Source organism: Xiphias gladius, chromosome 24 (genome assembly GCF_016859285.1).
Source record: "Xiphias gladius isolate SHS-SW01 ecotype Sanya breed wild chromosome 24, ASM1685928v1, whole genome shotgun sequence".
NCBI classification, from domain to species: Eukaryota; Metazoa; Chordata; class Actinopteri; order Istiophoriformes; family Xiphiidae; genus Xiphias; species Xiphias gladius.
In genome coordinates this window covers 18,765,428-18,783,629 of record NC_053423.1, presented here as the reverse complement: position 1 = coordinate 18,783,629, position 18,202 = coordinate 18,765,428, and the positions used below count along the sequence as shown (strand labels likewise).

The 18,202-nt window shown below is 40.9% G+C and overlaps 1 long non-coding RNA gene across 8 annotated transcripts in view; it reads right to left on the bottom strand.

Annotated features, from left to right (window-relative positions):
- LOC120786323 overlaps positions 1 to 18,202 on the bottom strand; it is a 64,812-nt gene that overhangs the window by 26,975 nt on the left and 19,635 nt on the right. For 2 of the 8 annotated variants that reach the window (XR_005706698.1, XR_005706697.1), the window contains one exon: positions 8,891 to 9,082. The exons of 2 other annotated variants lie outside the window; for them this stretch is intronic. This is a non-coding gene — a long non-coding RNA (uncharacterized LOC120786323). Of the gene's footprint in view, positions 1 to 8,890; positions 9,083 to 9,212; positions 9,373 to 13,386; positions 14,494 to 16,535; positions 16,727 to 18,202 lie in introns of those variants that run through there. 4 more of the 8 variants (XR_005706696.1, XR_005706700.1, XR_005706701.1 and 1 more) reach the window with 3 other exon arrangements.

The following is an 18,202-nucleotide window of genomic DNA, read 5'->3' as shown; positions in this document are numbered from 1 at the left end:
TTTTGGATCTCCGCTGCTATTGTGGTTCATACAATAGATGGCTCCTGCTGATATTTATCATGCTGTGGTCTCTCCGTCTCCATTGCTGTCTCACTCTCTCTTCATTGCCTTGATGAATGGGAAGTCCACTGTAACCCGATCCCCGCCCCCCCCCTCCCCTACATACCTGAATAATAACATGCATGTGGAGGAAATGTAGACAGGTCATTAGGGCTGTGACCCGCTGTCTGTCCAGGGTCATGACCTCTGTGTGACTTCAACTTAAGATCTAAACATAACTCGTGGTGGTGCCTTGGGGGGAAAAAAAAGAAGCATTTACTGGATTTGCTGTGGCAAATCTTCAGACAGTGAAGGAGAGTGTCTTTAGTATGTGGTATTTTTAGACATAACACCCCAAAATAACTTAAAAATCATTGCAACATGGAAGTTGGACCTGACTACAAAAGCTGTTTGTGACAACATCCTGAAACTTTTCGGAGGCAAAAAAATGTTTCACCCTTTGAAGAAAAGAGTCACAATAAAACCTTGTATCTTTTTATTTTTTTTCAAGCAACAAGAGAAATGACATCATGGTGAGGCTGACTGATCTTTCATCATATTATATCGTGGTGTTGACAACGATAACTTAATCTCATTTACCCTCAAACAACCCCTTCTTTTAAGACAGACTAATGACTCACTAATGTCTATTGGTTCTTCCTGTGCTGTGACTAATGATGACCCAGGCTCTCAGTGTCTCCTTGGCTCCAGCCAGGTTGAACTCTGACCTCCGTGACATCATGGCTGACACTGTGTCAGTGCCAGCTGCTGGTACAGATATTTATTACTAATCGTCTCCATTTGGAAGATTTTGGTTGTATTTGATCATGAGAGGGGTTGACTAGCATGGACACAGCGCTTATATTTGGATTGTGTCCGTCCTTGTGATGTATTATTGAGCCTGTCATACAATTTTAAACAGTGTATGATAGGGTTAACGTTATCTGTGTGCTGTGAATGTCTCTGTCATATTCATATTGCGATAAACTTTGCTTTAATATCAGCATACAGTAAGGCCGCGTTCAGACCGACTTTCAGCCTCTGTGAAATTCCTTTTCAAGGAGGCCAGTCCACCGACCCAGCAGGTGGGCCAAGTTAGAAAAAGTAGACCCTGCCTCAACTTTTCTGGACTGCAACCAGACATCGTCAGGTAAGGCGCTGCAACGGCAAATCAAATAAGTCCAAGATCATACTCCTGGTAGATTCCTTTGTCATGTGAATTGAGTATTTCTACTGTTTACCTCCTGATTGCGATGAAGGACTGTACTATATTGCATATGCATATTGCCGTGCAGTGTCTTGGCATCTGAGAAGCCTCTAAATTCACAGATCAATACCTTAAACTTCAGGACCTCTTGTCTGAAAACAGCCCTAAATGCTCCGACCAGAAGGACAACAGCATCTGCAGTTTGTTGAAATATTTAAAACCGCCCGCTGTATGCGTAGTTTCTCCTGACAAGCTCTTGTGGTGATCCAAATAATGACTGTCTTCTCTAGTCCCAAAGGAGGTAGAGAGACGTACTAGGACATAGAGAGAATGTGACTTTCACATTTGCATCATGTCACCTACCAACAGTCAGTATTGGTTTCTTTTAACCACGAAAGCATTAAGGCCCTAACCCTTACCCAAGTAGCTTAAGTCGCCTAAATGTAACTATATCTTTCTGGCCACCTGGTGACCGTAAGTCCAATATTCATTCCTCTTTTAGCTCTGTTTTGGTCTCCATTGAGTCTTGAGGGAAATACCAGGGTCTTAAATTTCTAAATGCTCCACTTTGTTAACCAGCTAGTCGCTTAATTTGTCTGTCAGCCATTCGGCGAGCAGGTAGTGTAATGTGGGTTTATCATAGCTTTTTCCCTGAAAACAGCTGCCTGCTGAGGCCGCAAGTGGTGCTGCAAGAGTAAACAAAAGCAGTAACATTTTGGGCTTCAAATCCAAAACCATGAGATGGAAGATGCTAAAACACTCCTTAAAGCTGAGAGACCACAAGCAACCCATTTTCCATAGCCATTTGACCCATTATTAATACAATGCGTCAAATATATTAGTGCAGTTTTCACCAAATAAATGCAGCAGGTAAGAAAATACTCATAAGACTATTTTTTGGAACAGTTTATGGGTTATTTTTAAAGGTACCGATTAAATGACCTATTTTGTTGTTTAGGTAAGAGGACTTGCTATATATGCACATCAAACAAATGGGTGCAGGGCATGGCAGTGTCAAAAGTAAAACAAGTACCTCAACTAGACAAGGAAGTCTTCTTAAACTTTGGTGTACTACCTATGACTTCGCCTTCTTTTCATCACATTGCAGTAAAAAATGTGCAGTTATTTGCCATCTACATTTTCCAATTCGAAGATTTACAATAACCTGAAACACAAGCCTGCTATTATCTGTTCCTAGAACCACGCAGATCTGACTCAGATTCCCCTCACAGCCTTTTTCTCCACATCTTTCCATGAGCATTTTTACTGGAGTACTCATTGAAGTAATTGTCCACAACTGTCAAATTCAACTGATTCAATTTACAAGGACTTATGGGAGCACATAATAAAAATGGTGAAAACCATCATCATTACCACATTTTACTCAACATTTATTCTTTCTTGCCCCAGCTATTTAATAACCATGATGGTTTTATTACCATCCCTGCACTGTAATAGGGCTCTCATTGTTGAGAAGCCATGTGGCCTTGGGCTAGTGGGGATGGTGGGCTGGCTTAAAGATTGATCTGGTTGACGATTGCCGTTAATACAATCTTCTAACGTGCATCTGTGAAAATGTCACCAAGGCCTGGAGCTGCACTACATATTCTCAGCCTCAGTTTGCACCTACAGGAAGGAGCTGACATCACTAGGAGTAATTAAAAACTTTATCTTAATGTGTATATATATTAATTTTGCCACCTAATGGTTGCAGTCTAGATGTAAAACTTAAAAACATCATTATAAAAATACTGGAATGTGATTTATTCATCTACCTGTTCTCTCTGATGATATGTTTTTTTTTTCCAATAAGTCACATTCTCATAGAGCACTGTGCTTTGAGCAGTTTGCTATCCTTCAAAACACTCTGCAAAAACGAAAACTAGGGTACATGGTAGCTAAATGTGTTGTTGCCCTTGATGAAGATTGAGACATCTGGGGTAGCCTTAGAGAATAAAGAATGTAAACGCTCAATCGATCTGTGCTTTTTTCTGCTAACTTGTGCAGTGAAGCAAATGCTCAGAATAGATCAGGTGACTTGCCCTGAATAAATACATTTCATAAATTAACTACCGTTGCCTCGCTGCAACTTTGTTGCGCGTTACCGTCAACAGTCGGTTATTTCCACTTATGACATCAGGCAAAATACACTTTTTCTCTTTTACTGTGCCTCACGTCAATTGTTGTATAATTCTTTCCTGTGGTGTCCATATTTTTCTATTTTTTACGGAGAGGCATATTTCTGCAATGAATGCGTGCTTCATGGAAATCCAACTGACAATAAAGAGTGCTGGATTTGAAACTGTACGGATCCTGGACTGGGGTCTCTAGGTATAACAGAAATACCAGATGTGGTCAAGTGTGCAGTCGGTGCCTCACGCAGTGTCAAAATTAGGGGCTGCTACTGTCCTTTGGACAGTCAGCTCAGTGCAGAACAACAGGTCAGAGTACATTTTGTGCGTTTGTGGGTGAATGAGTATAAGGGCGGTGTGTGAGGTCGCATGAGTTTAGGTGTGCCTGTAGCTTGCAGTAAAAGTAAAAAATATACCGAAGCAATATTCTTCTTTTGCTGACATGTATGAAACTTACGAGTAATGAAACAGTAATTTAATGAGTTTATTCATTAATGCTTTGTACATGGGAGAGAAATTACAGTGGCTGTTTCATTGCTGACATTTGGAAATGTTTTTCATACATTTTGTGGTGACACTGCATTCCTCTACTCTGTCCGTGAATTTCATTCTACTCAAGTGTTTTACAGATGGGCGTTACGTGACTATATATACACATCTCACTTCAAAATATGACCACAACAGTCTGCACAGAGGATGTAAGTTTGAGCAGCCTGTTAGCAGAGCAGCAGCTGCAGCTCCGGTGCTCCATGTTTGTCTACACAGGCGGTGTTCAGGCACAGTGTTGAGCTGTAAGTCAACCAAATTTTGGAAGTGTTCAAAGCCCAACAACACAGTCACTGTGGTTACGTGTGTAAAACACAGGAAAACAGACTTGAAACGTAAAAATATGCACCAGGATGCGTTTACTGGAATATACGTAGCCTGAGTAAAACGTTACACCGTTACACAGCCTGTGTAGACAGCTGGATTAAACAATCCGACCGATGTGAGATGGCCACTGAAAAATCTGGCTGAAACGTGGCTGCAATGCTTTCTGTCTAAACACGCCATATGATTTTAAGCATGCTACAATACAGCAGCTACAGGAACCGTTTGACATTTTGGGAAATATGATTTTCCGCTTTCTTGCTAAGAGTGAGATGAAAAGATCAGTACCACTCTCATGCCTTTGGAGTAAGTACCGAGCTGGAATCAGGACTTAGTCTGTCCAAAAGTTTAAAAATGCATCTACCATCACCTCTACAGCTCACTGATATGTTATATCTGTGCACAAAAGGAAATGTAAAAAACAACACTTCCTGCTTTTACAACACTGTTTACACAGTGAGGTTGCCAGACAACCAGTGACTCCATACCACAGTTATCACAAAGAAATTAGAGAGGTGTCATCTAAAGGCGTCCCTGTGCTTCAAATGAAGTGCTTGTCACATTGACGAATAGCTTCTGAAACTCCCCAGACACCTTTCCCGACATTGGAATTGTTGGGCTGCATCCGACAAACTTTGTAACTTTCCGAAACTGACATTTCCAAAAGCTTGTCCACTTCACACAGCGACTGGCTCGGTGTGTGCAGTGGTGAGGCAAACGCAAGCCCCGAGTGGTATTTTTCTCCCCTCCCATTCTTTACCCAACTTCCTCCATCACTTTTCATGTGTACAACCGGGCACAACACCATGAATGCCTCCAAGGAGATTTTGCAGTATTGGTTTCGTCTTGAGCTTCTCTGTGCTCTGCTATTGAGTGTAGCCTTTCACAACAGCAATAAATACTTTACCTTTTGGTTGTGGTCAGATACTAGTTTGTTTGAACTCCTTAGTTGAGAGCATATCCTTGCACTCAACTCTCAACAAGAAAGCAGATTTCTCAAAATGTCAGTACTCTTTTGCTAATATTGCTTTAATATTGGAGTGAGACTTGTATCTTAAGAAGGTTTCTCATGAAAATAATATAAACCCGTCGTCCTCAGTAGTTGATGATGAAGTATTAAAATCAAACCACCAGATTACTTGAGTAACTGGGATAAGAACCAATTTCTCCACGCCTTTAAAATACAGAAATTCTACGTCACAAGATTATGCTATGCTATGCTAAGTACTAGCTTGTTTTTTTTGGATAAACACAGAGGTATTGTTCACCATATGGTGCCGATTCATGTACTTTAGAAGCTAGTATTAGGATATTAAGTGTGATGTTTGTTAACCAGGCAGAGTCAAGTACAGTTTGTGGGTGGTTATACTCAGACCGATCCTTATTATTTCAGGGCTGTCCTAATGTCCAACTGAATCACTGAATCGTCTTTGATCTGGGTTCTCTGAAGCAGCCCATATGGCTCCACATTCAAAGGGTATATTTACCTTTCTAAGTGAGGGGAAAAACGTCCTCATTAATAATAGTGAATTGTTTTGTCTCTGAGCTGTCTGCCTGGCATTGGTTGGCTGCTAGTTTCTGAAAACAGAGTAGTGCATCCACCTAGAATAGGACTTGAGAGGCCGTTGGTGGCACATTTTGCGGCGCTGCTAATCTGAATATCAGACGCTAACATTCAGCTTGCATAAGTGGTGGCATGAAAGCAGCTTATATTCTGAAAAAGGAAGGGGTGAGTGGGCTTGAAATGGAAACGCCGTGTTTGTGTGTGAGCACACTTGTGTACATTACATGTGTGAATGCGTGTGTGTGTTTGGATACGTGTCCAACATGCGAATCAGTATCCCTGCACGGAGGGGAGACTTGGAGGATTGAATTTCACCAGTTGAACTTTGCCGTCTGAGGTATATCACATAGAGGGGAGACTGCTATCAGGAGGGTGACACTTCAAACAGCAAGAGAGTGAAGAGGCCTGAACACTGGATTTTTCTCAGTTGTTTCATACATGTTCCTTCACTTCTTTATTGTGAACCCAAAAATCGTTGCCCTCTAATGTATGCTCTGTAATCCCTTCTGCAGCAGCGCACAACCTCCTGTCTAATCTCCCAGACCCATGACTCATCGACTTACTGCCTCACTACAAGGCAGCTTTTTGTTATCAGATTTTGGTTCTTCTCTGTGTGCCGCAATGGGAATCTTAATGCGTCTTATTTTGATTAAAGTGTATTTATATTAGTGCAGCACTGAGAGAAAAGGAGATACTGAATTTCAATACGGAGAAGCCCCCATCTGATCTGTGTGCTGTAGCTGCACGCCACAGCGGGATGCAGGCTTATTGCAGTGGACGGTGTTGGTTTATGAGTTCACCACATGGAGGTATTGTCCTCAAGCCACACAACTGGCTTTTGTGTTTTCATTAAGCCGATATGAGGCGGTCTTCAAAGGTTGTGAGTTGAGTCTGAGCATGGCACTGCTGTCAGTTCAAAACCCTCCACTTACAGACATGAAAAGTGAAAGCCCTTTAAATGCTTGGCATGTTTCATAACCTTGAGTATCATTAAGCGCATTCTAGGTGTATTGAAAAATAGAATGTTCCTCATTTAAGCTGGATTTATAATCAAAATTTGTGTAATACTGTTTCTCTTAAAGGAATACTCAACCAAAAACCTCTCTGTTTTGAGTATCAAATACTCACCACCTGTATGTTTGAAACAACAAGTAGCATTGAAGGAAACAAACGGGTGGTTTTTTAAACCTCCAGAACAGCACATAAGTGTTTTCTGATCTGTCACCACTGTTGGTAGGACAATATCAATTTGTCCATTACAACAGATACAAATCCCCGTTCGAAAAATTAAAGCATTTTCTGATCTGACAGTGGTAAGATTTCTCCTGGTTTGGCACAAAACTACTATCATGCCCATGGTTACAGTAATAACTAGTTGGTTATGATTAGGGAACAAATGTGGTCATGGTTTAAAGAAATCAATGCTGAGGGTTGGTAGGAAACGGGAAAGGAACAGTGATCTCCCTTGTCAAAGCCATGTGAAATGGATCCACCCCGACCTCTTACATTTGCAGACACAGTGGCTCTATAACAATAGATCTTACTTTGCTCCCAATGGGCCACCACAGGGTTTTGTCATATGTCAAAACATATCCAAACCTCCATAGAAACTTATTAAACCACTCCTACAGCACAATCCAGGTCTCCACTATTCATCCACATCCACTGTATATTCCAAGCCATTGTCGCTTAACCAACAAATCTCTAAATTCATTATTTCAGGTGGAGCTTCAAAGCTTTGAGGTCGCAATAGTGCAGCGTGGACGTAATGTATTTTTGCTCTGTTGTAGAGAAAGTATGAGTAACTGAAACATACGAGACATATGATTCAACAGTGGAGAAGTTGATTACGCTGCAACGTTGGTTCACTCACCAGTGTTTTTTAGAGCCATATTTCAATGCTACAGTTGCTTTATTTCACAGCAAAATCACAGATTGGCAGTGAAGTGTTCCTTTAACTCCAGGAGGTTTAACAAAAACTCGACTGAGAAACATCACATTCTTCACTGACTGTGATGCCTGTTTTGCCTGTGTCGTGTTTTTCGATCATTCTGGTCCAGTTGGTACCGGGCTTTGCAACCAGGATCTTGCAATGGGTGGGTGGCTGTGGGGTGGCTGGGCGTGCAGTTAAGATTTTGGGGGATTTAGAAGTGTGCAGATAGAGAATTAAGATATTGTTTTGTTTTGTTAGAATTTAGTCTTTGCATCTGTGTGTGCTGTCACAGTACAGTGCCCCTGAAAAGGAGGATGTCTGGTACAGTGGACCCGTCACAGAAAAGCAGAACTCCAGACACAACATGTCTGCTCTCAGCATCTTTACATGACCCAGTGCACACTGGGGCACAGGTGTTTTTCTGTATGAGTGTCAACTTGTCTGAGGGTGTACTGTCACTGCATATGTTTGTGTCTGTGTGTGTTGAGTGTGTGTGTGCGCGCGCTTGAAATGGGACTTTATTGCAGACCCCTGGGTACCCACTGGCTTCCTCTGTCTGATTCCTCAGAGCCCCACGGGAGCTCAGAGTTTTTAGAATTTAAACTGACTCTGTTTCCTACACACACAGACAAACACACGCACTTGTCTGGTATTGCTGTATAGATCAGCCATCCACCGCTTCCTCCGATCAACACTACAAAAATGGATCCCAAGGGGCTTGAGTCAGCCTTCTTATTCATTCACTCCATGTCCGACATCGATAAAATGACCTGCAACCACTCAAATGCACCTTTCTGTCACTCACAATTTCCTGCAGACAAGGAGTACAGAATAAAAAAAACCCATTCGCTCTGTGGCTTACAAAATGCTTTGAGAAAAAGCAAGTGCTTCAAGATTACATCGTGTGTTCATAATTAATTAGTTAACTAGGTGAAGTTATTTCTTGTTCCATTTTAGGAGAACATTTATAACGCAAAAGGCGCTGGTATGAGCATTTTGATATTATGACAGCAGGTAGTTCGAATGTGAGACCTCAACACTTGGTTATTAATAGTACATAAAGAACTGGGTAAACCATGGTCTCCAACTGGTCATCACACAGTCAGAAAAAACAACAAAAACATCATTTTTAATCTGAAATCGCCTTTATGTATAAAACTCATAAGTACTTGAAAATTACGCTTGCTGGCATCATGAATGAGGACCCAAATGCAAATTAGCAAATGCAAATTCTCAGGTGGGAAGGACATCAGTACAATCCAATGGGAACCGGGTATAGGGTACAGGTAGTCTGGAGTGGTGGTCAGCAGAGAGGCGCCAAGGATCCTGATTTGACCCTGAAAGATGACAAATCAACATGCCAAAAACTGATGCCTGCTGGTACTCAGGTTGGCTCTCTAATTGAAGGCTGAAGGTATGGGAGACTGAAATATTTGGGTTATATATTATTATTAGGGTTTCAGTCACCAAGGAAGAGGGCTACAGAGGCAGAAGATTGATCCACAGAGATTCAGCCAGAAGCTAGCTGATGGGAAAGCCCTGGAGTTAAGTGGAAACGGAAGACCACATAAAGATTTTCTGCTGGCAATGCAACCGAAAGTGCTGCAGAGACACGTCGGACCAAAACCTGAAACATCACACACAAAAAAAACAAACGCAAACACTGAAATCTTGATAAATGCCACCCTGCAAACAAGATATTGCTGCAAAACACCACGGGGATCAAAACACCCATCCTCGAAATCCCTGTAGCCAAAAGCTGAGTTAAAGAGTAACCTCCAGTATTATCGTGTCACTATCTTCTTCTGTCACTAAGTGAAATCAGGTAGACAGGTTAGTCTTTAGGCTTTTAAATATCCCCTGAAATTCAAGCACTAGTACACTTGACTGACAAAGAATATAGGGAAATTGCCGTAGTGTTTTGTTGATTGCATTTTTATACAGTATATATGTAACCAGGATTTGCACTACTGATGCTCATTGGAGTATTCTGGTACACTGACATTGGAACCTCAGAGGCATTGTTAAACAAAACCTTTGGAACAGAACTGATATGGCAACAGGTCTCAACAGGTAATCAGCCAAAATCTCAGCCAGCCCAGGGAGCAGCTAGACAACCTAGGGTGATGAGGCAGACTGTCAGAGAGAGAGAGAGCGACTCCGCTCTGCTCTTCACTGGATGCTTCTTGTCAGTAGGTATAGAGGAGCCCAGCAACACACTCTGCTGGGTCTGTTTTGTTTTTTTTTGTTAGATTGTACTATTCTGTAAATTCAGCTTACTGGCCACAAGAATGAGGAATCAAAGGCAAAAAATCAAAACAGTGTACGTTTTCTCATCTGTAGTTTCAGGTTATTCCTTTTTAGGCAGCATAAAACAGCACACATTTCACAGGAGCGACCACACAGAGCTGGTTTTATATAGTATCTGTCTCTTTAAACATTAGGAATTAAGGTATTATGACTGACAGTTGCTTGCAACGCTCACGATAGAGAATTGAGATGCTGGCATCTGGCATTTTCCACACTGGGCTGAACGAGCGGGTATACTGGTTTTAGCAGCTTTTCCTTCCGTCTGATTAAAAGCTACTGGTGAGAACAGATGGAAAGGGAGAGAAAGAAGAGAGAGGAAGGAGGCAGAGAGAGGCATAAAAAAATAAAAATAAAAAGACTGCAGTAATATTCTGAGAGCTGTGGTAATCTAATAAGTGGTGAAAAGGTGTAATAAATTTAGCATAAATAGACTGCGGTTTGTTGGGATTCATGCAGGTGAGCAGTGAGTGGCTCAACTGCTGCCTGTCGTGACAGGGCTATATACTGAGGATTGAGCTGGATTTGGCAGGTGCACCAAAAACACAGACAGAGAGCTAAATGATATTGAAGTGTTTGTTTTTTTTTTTTTTAATGCATCAATCTTTTTTTTTGAGGGGAATAGCTAAAATTCATAACAAGAATCCAATTATGTTATCAGTGTTGTATAACGTACACGTAAGCATTCCTATGACAGGTGGGTAATCTCATGAAAAGTGTTTTGACAGTCCATCAAACCACAAACACCGGCTGGAGTCTAATCCTTTCAGCTTCATTTTGAATGTCGTTCTGTTTTGATTTTAATCTGTTATATGAAAGCCCCCACCACCACCACCATCACACACACACACACACACACAAACACACACAAATGGACAAGCACCCCTCATTCAAACACACGCAAACACTAATATCCTCAGTGCTGTGCCTCTTTCTTCCTCTCTCGCCCACCAAGTGTCTTTTCCCAGTAGATTTTTTTTGCTATCCTCACCTGGCAGGGCCACATCATGATCTATTCTCAGTTTTTTGTCCATCTCATGGAGAAGTCTCGGCTCTGCATTTATAGGAATGATACAAAAGCAGTAACAAGAAAACTCCACAGTGACTTCATTATCCTACGACTTAAGTAGGAACCTTACACCGCCGCTGCTTAAGGCTTTTTGGAAATTTTACATTTTTGAAAATGGGTAAATATATCTCTGATCATTTGCAAATCTAAAACTGCAACATAACAACCCTGGCTTATTTAATGTTGAATGTACTGGGCTACAGTTTCTTTTAAAAAAGCACCAACACCGCTCTCCTGTATGGATTCAACAATCCAATTATTTTCTCCTCAAACAGATTACAATACCCAAACTCAGAGTGTCTAAAAATACCAAGTAATGGACCAATATCATCGCTCTCTTTTTCCATTCCTTTTTAAAATCCCTATAACAATTCCTTGCTACATTGAACTTATTGTCATTATTCTCACGCTAAAGTTAACATGATTCTCTCGCTGTAAGACATCACTTCTATCACTTCTCTTTCAGTGGATTTGTTCATAAACCATCACTCTTTTGTGCATTTTTTTTTTTTTTTTTTTTAAATCATATTGTTCTAGACAGCTTGCGTCACTATAATGCATCAGTCTTAGGTAAAATCTTATCTTTGAGACTGAAGGATAGACACGTCAACACGTCAACTTCAAACACTTGTAAGGGCATATGGTCCCTGCTGGTGTTGAGTAGGGACACCGACCTCCCAAATGGTGCTGAGGTGTGCCAACATCAACAACAACAATGGTGATCAGAGCCAGCCTGCATCTGTTCACCAGACCACTTCACCTGTGCATCATGGTCATTGCCTGCTATATTAATGTTACATAGCTCCTCGATAATGTTTGTTTCCTCCAGTTCCTAAACGTTCGGAGCCTTCGCATTTGTCAAGCTTTGTTACACATGTAATTAACATCATTAACATTAACATCGCGTTTACCTCAAAACGCATTTATTGTGACGCACCTGCTCGTCAGCAGCTAAACACATCACAATTAGTTTACCGCAGCAAATAGAGCGCAGCTGAGCAGAACATATTAAAGTATTTACTGTAGCGCTCCAACTAATGATTATTTTCAATTATCGATGAAACTGTCAATTATTGTTTTTGTATTAACTTATATTAGCGATTAATCAATCGCTTGGCCTACAAAATGTCAGGAAACAGCAAAAACATGTATGACACAAAAAACCCAAAGGCACCCAGTTTATCATAATAGAAGACTAAGAAAAGCAGCAAACATTCACACTTCGCTTCGCTGCAGCTCGAGAATTTTTGGCATTTTCGCTGAGAAGAATGACTTGAAGAATTCATTGATTATCAGAATTGCTGCAGATTAATTTTCAGTCAATCGACCAATCGATTAATTGTTTCAGCTCTAATTCAATGTGAACTGTGACAGTCATTGTTTGGTAATCAACAGCTCAGTGCAGTGTAACTAGAAAAACCACTGAAAGTGAATAATAAAATAGGTAGTTCTTCCCTTGTTATGTTTGTTCCCATGAGTCCATCCTCTATCACACAAACACACACACACACACACACACACACGCACACATCACCCAATCTCCCCCTTTTAAGCGTGGACCCTGTAAGGCTTTAAATAGTCCTCTCTTTCACTGGGCCATCACTGAAGGATACAATGTGCACGAGGTCCAGTGAGCACGCTGAATGATGCCATGTTTGCCTGCCCGTCTCCTTTCCCTGCCAGAGTTTGAAGTGGCTTTCCTCCTGGGCCGTGTTTGGATCTTCTCTGTTGTGGCCAAGGTAGATTAATCATTGATCAGTCGTCCCTGTGTCCCAGCCCATCTGTGTGGGCTCATCCTCAACTGAAAAGACCCCAACCCTCCTCACAGTCTTCCACTCTTTGTGGGGACTTGTGTGCAGCAGTTTTTGTTTAATGCTACAAACAATGCTTTTAATCCTCTTTGGATTGTGGACATTCTGAATCAAGGGGGAAAAAATGTAGCAAAAAAAGAAAAAGAAAAATTCAATTCGCTTTACACTACAGACTATATTCAAAACGCGAACCTATTTTGCTGTAATCTAGTTTGAAAACATTTGACATTTGCGTAAGTGTTTACCTCAAAATGTGATTACTGAAAACTCTTAAGCCTGGATTTACTGCTACAAAGTCTAATAATCCAATTATCCTAGCCAGCAATGCATGCGTATCTATTTTTTTTTTTCCCCACACTTATATTTCATTTCAACTCTTGTAAGCCTCTACTTTAAAGTCTGTTCCATAGTAAGTTGGCATTAAATATATGTAAATCACAATAAGCACATTGCAGTCCTTGACACCGGTATAGTTTATCTTCTATAGCTCATACAGCATCAACAGTTACATCAATTGTGGCACATGGAACAATAGAATCACAGTCTGAGCGGCACTTAATTGCAACTACAGTGTCATTTTCTGGTTTCACTCATTAACCGTGTGGTGTTACAGTTGCCGATTGTGGGAACAGAGGACTGCGGCCCCACAGCTGCTCTTCCCATCTCTCTAACACTGTTGACTTCATTTCCTGCAGGCCTCGCCCCAGGACATTTTTGTCTGCTTTTTCACTCTTCCACGTTTCTGTTCTCTCTCTTATGCTCCCTATGTTCTCTCTGTTTGTTTGTTTGTCTCTATGTGTCTCTTGCTGTGTTCACTTTTTCGGACTTTTATTCATTGCCGTTTTCCACCTTCCTGTCTCAACCCCTTTCTCTGCTACGACCTCATAGTGACCAACGTGAACTTCCCAGATCTCTCCTGTCTGCCAGAACATAATACTCAGCCACGGGCAAATTTATCAAAATGAAAACTGAAAGTACTGTTTGATGAGATACTATCTGTTTAACCAAGCGTAGTGAATAACTTTTCTGACTGAAATACGAACTACATGCCTTCGACTAAAAAGGAGTCAGCTGACATAAAATTTGACTGTTTCCAAGTATGAATTAACCTACTTTACTTTCGTCAGGCCATTTCTGTTGCCGAATTTCAACTTTTATTTCCTTTTATTTGGGGCAACTGCACTGTAAATAGCTGCAAAGGTACAGTAGTAATGTATTAAATATTAAACTACTGACCTCTAAGAAGTGCATTCACATGTGTGAGGCCCCTTCTTTAGTTATTTAAATGACTTTTTTTTTTAAAAAGCGAGTGGTTCATCAGCAGGTCAACCTTGAGGAGACATATGGTGATTTATGGTGTCTGCAGGAGGGAGGAGGAAGAAAGAGAAGGGGGTGAGGGAGTGGAGAGAAGAAGATTTGGAGGAGGGGCAGGGGGTGGGCACCTATCACCCCATCCAGAATGGGATGTTTTGGCAGCCTGCATTTTTGGTGCCCCTGCCGTAACAAACTGCGTTGGCACCGTGGATAAAAAATAGGCCAAGGTGCTTTCAGGAACATGGAACTGTGAAAAGACACAAAAATGAAGATTTTACAGATGTTTATGGATGCCGCATCCCTTTTTTTTTCTTTTTTTTTTAAACTGACTCCACCCCTTTCTCTTCTCATATACATATACAATAAAGTGTGACATTTATTTCTTAACAAATCTTCATCACATAAGCAACTCATTTAAAACTAACTGAGATAAGCCATTGCACACTTGCTTTTAATTGCTTAAAAGGAGAGCAAAATGATTTAGGACGATTGTTTTACAGGATGGCCTGAGAATGACAGCCATGACTGACCAGTCAGGTTCACTGTCACCCTACTGTGCTCTCCTCCCTCACTCATGCATTTCTTCCTTTCATCTCGGGCCTCGCTTTGATCAGTCATTTCTGATATCCTCTCCATTTCCTCCTCTCTTTTCTCTGTGTCAGCCCTGTTCTCATACTCTAGAGTCCCTCTGATTAAAAGCATATATCTGTCATGCTGGGCTCTATTAGTTGTGACATTCACCACAGAAATCGTAATATTGTCTGTGAAGAGATCCTACTGCCGCCCATGCGCTCTCACAGCTGAGCAGTGTGTGAGCTCGGAGTTGGTTTTGGGTGACATTCGAGATGTCAGAGAGGCTTCTGTAAAGGAGTCATTTTCGGTGAAACAGGGAGGGAAAAGGAGGAAGGGATTTGCAGCAACTTCTCATAAGTTCAAATTTAGCCAAGATTTCATAATTCCCTTTTTTTTGCTTTTTTTTTCCAGAGAGTTAGGTTAGAAGATTGTTACCACTGATACCTATATGGTAAATATGCAGCTGGAGCCAGCAGTCGCTTGGATTAGCTTAGCATAAAGTGGGGGATTCTCATGAGGCAAACCTAAGATCCTGTATGTCTGTGAAGATTTTGGGGACATACTCATCAAAAAAACTTAAAATAAATAACTTTTATTTGAAAGTACATGTACAAGTACAACATACTGATTTTTGAGTCACAAATTCATTACCTTAATGTTGTAAGTTTATGAAAATAAATATTCATTCGCAATATTAATGCAGATTTCATTACCATTGCACTGTGTTCACGGTCCTGTCTTCACCACATTTATTTTTTTTTTTAAATCACGCTTTGTTTTACCCATAATGCACCACAAAGAAGAGTGCGACTACAAGGTAAGATTGTTTGTCATATTTTGATGTTGTTTATTGTGAAGTTTATCCTTACACATCCCTATTTCAACGCTATAGGTGAATGTTACTATAATAAGTAATATTTCACGATCTCGAAAAGACATCGATTGGATAGTTTACTGTAAAGAAGGTATTAAGAAGCCGAGCTGTTGGTGAAAATATTTGAGCTGAGTCATCGTGGCTCCTGCCATTTTATGCTATCTTAGCTAAATGTCATTCATTAGTAATGCGTAGCTTTCGGCTTTTTCACATTAGAGAAAAAAAAGGTCCACTTCCTCTCAGATGGGCCGACGTCATAGTACAGGAATAAGGTACATTTCCACCTAGCTTCCAGAGTGCCTTTTACGAAAGGCTTTCAGACAGTAATGTGAAACTTCACTGAGGCCTCCCGCGGGGAAGGAGCCCATGATGGAGTAGGAGGTGCATTTTTTAACCTGTGGGATCGTTTGGTGACCTATGGCACAGACATCCCAAATGCTGGTACTTTGCTGGGAAATCTGCCAAAGCAATTGTCTGTGTGAATCTTTGAGGTGACAGTGGGGAACACTGCAAAACGCAGGGAGCTGGTAGCTCCATCCCTTAAATCAGTCCCAGGGACTATGAAAGTGCACCAAGTAAGCACCCTGCTCCTACACATGCACACAAACAAGTTCACGCTCACTTGCGTCCTTTCCTCTCTCATGTTTTTCAATTCTAGTTATTTCTTTTTTTTTGGACATTTTTCCATTCGCATTATTTACTGGAGTGCAAATTGTAATCTAAGGTAATCTATTTTCATGGTTTTGCAAATCAAACTAAACTAAACTAATTTCTCCACAGCTTTTTGCAACAGAGCCAGGGAGGATCAAATTTAGAGAAGTCTCTTGCTTCTGTAGCCGCTTCTCCCCAAAGGAGTTTGTCTCTACCCACAGAGATACAGCGGAGTCTAGATTGTCAGTTGTCAGTATGAAGTCGACACCCTTCCCTGGCCACAAGGTTTGGTGTTGTTTGGAAGACATCAAAGAAATTATCTGTGAACCAATGCCTGCAATGTCCTCCGCCAGGCACTTCAGTGTGGCGCCAGAGATCTGGGCTACATATAGAAAGAAAAATATTTGAAATATGATTTAACAGTGTCGCTACATGGGAAATGTGGACAAATCCAAAACAGAGTTATACGCAAAGGTTTGGGCACGCCTGGTCAGTTGAGTGCAAAACTATCAACTGAATAGTGTTTATGTTTTGCTGAATCTCTATGTGAATAGAAATGAGCACAACCTCTAGAGGGTGAAAACTTAACCTTGACATACTTCTGCATATGTCAAAGCTCAATTACCATGTATTTGCTGAATTTAACAAATTAAAAAAAAAAAAAAAAACAATCAAAAAAAAAAAAACAACCTAAAACAACCAATGTGGCATGTGCAAAAACTTTGGCCCCCCGTCTGTCACTACTTGGCAACGCCTCCAGCAGATTCCAAACTTGCCCTGTAGTGAGCTAAGAGTCTTTCTGCTCTAGCTTTACTCTACCTTGCCGACTTGTAGTAGCACTGCATTGAATGCACTGCATTGTTCATTATTCATGAATTGCATTGTTCATAATCGTGATATGACGTATTCACTACCACTACTAGCTACTGGTTTATTCCTAAGAATTCAGTAAAGACTTTTCACACGGTTTAATAAGGGATTTTTGAACCACTTTTGCATCCCAAACCTGATGAAGAAAATACCAAATGCCGTATGAATAACACGCCAAGTTCCTTAAGTCATTTCGTGTGTTATCACAACGCATTTTTTTCCAGTTCGCGTGTCATTTCATGCCACATCATTTCTGTACTTAATAACACCTAACTCTCCCCCAACCCTAACCCTAACCACAACGGAGTTAAATGACAAGCGAGAAGCTTAAAAAAACACGCAGACATGACACGTGCTGAAAGTGGCATGCTATTTATACACAATCCGATGAGATCATGTTAAATATGATGTCTCATCTGCTTAACTTTTCCGTAATAGTTTTTGAAGCTTCATTTCTTAATATGCAGTTCCAAAGTGCATCTCTACTTCATCTACAAATGGGAAAAAATACCTCATTGTTTTGGACTATTTCACAGAGAAACACAGTGGCTCTACAAAGCTGCTCTTTTTGGTCCCAATCATTTTCAATAAAAACACAATGAATATATCAGATTATATTTAGCGCATAAATATTTAGATTAATTTTGGTCTTAACCCGTGGTCCTGTTTACCCTGTATTTTTGTTTTCCTCTCTGGATGTTTCAGCTCAGTGCTTTTCCTATGGGTCTAGTGTTTGATGTGGAGTAAAAGGCTCCAGGAGTTTATGAATGAATATTTTAAATGGGATTCAGTGAGGCGGCGGGGCACAAAATGGTTCCTCTGTCCTCTCTATAAGTCGGTCAGTCATCCTGCCGCAAGCCCCACTCTGGTATCTCATAAAAGCAAAGCTGCATCACTCTGCTGGGAAGGGGAGGTGAGTATAGGAAAAGGCCTTAGTGTATGTGTGTGTGTTTGAGAGAGGGAGAGGACTGAGGGAGAGAGCTAACAG